Here is a 541-nt window from a genome sequence, read left to right as displayed (position 1 = left end):
TTTCATTTCAAGCCTTTTTCCTAAATATTGTAATTTAATGGTTTAATTTCTAATCAATTGAAACCCCTAGGTCTGACCTTGTTAGCGTAATTATCTTTTCAATTCATACCTTTTTAAACTGATAACTAAATTACGATGAGAAAGGGCGGTGGCGAGGAGAGGGGGGAGGGGTAATTCTTATTATTTTCTACTCCGAGCCACATTTTTAGCTTTGAAATTCTGGATTCTAAAAATGGATGGATACCCTTAAAGTAACCCATTTACCGTTTATAGATAACATATTGAATATATTTGAAAATTAAAACGTTTAACTATTTTTTATGAAATTAATTCAACCACTTCTCTTGATCAAGATAAGTGGTTAAATTACGTTTAAGCAACTCAACCATGCTCTCGCTATTCATTGAATCTGGTCCAAGGGAAAAGGTGAAAATCAAATGGCCGTTATATGGAACCAAGAGATGTAATTTCTCAAAAAATAAATAGTCGAAGTAAAAACGCTCTAGCAGGAGAATAAACATTTAAAAAATTTTTTAAAAAA

At 31.2% G+C, this 541-nt stretch overlaps 1 protein-coding gene and 1 long non-coding RNA gene across 2 annotated transcripts in view; both read right to left on the bottom strand.

Annotated features, from left to right (window-relative positions):
- Nucleotides 1-541, bottom strand: part of LOC111703168 (glucose-6-phosphate 1-dehydrogenase) — a gene marked incomplete in the record, with an annotated part of 32,562 nt that overhangs the window by 19,594 nt on the left and 12,427 nt on the right.
- LOC111703174 (uncharacterized) overlaps nucleotides 1-541 on the bottom strand; it is a 3,821-nt gene that overhangs the window by 1,902 nt on the left and 1,378 nt on the right. The gene's annotated exons all lie outside the window — the stretch shown is intronic.

Source organism: Eurytemora carolleeae, unplaced genomic scaffold (genome assembly GCF_000591075.1).
Source record: "Eurytemora carolleeae unplaced genomic scaffold, Eaff_2.0 scaffold487, whole genome shotgun sequence".
Taxonomy (NCBI): Eukaryota; Metazoa; Arthropoda; class Copepoda; order Calanoida; family Temoridae; genus Eurytemora; species Eurytemora carolleeae.
This window is presented reverse-complemented; position numbering and strand designations above follow the sequence as displayed.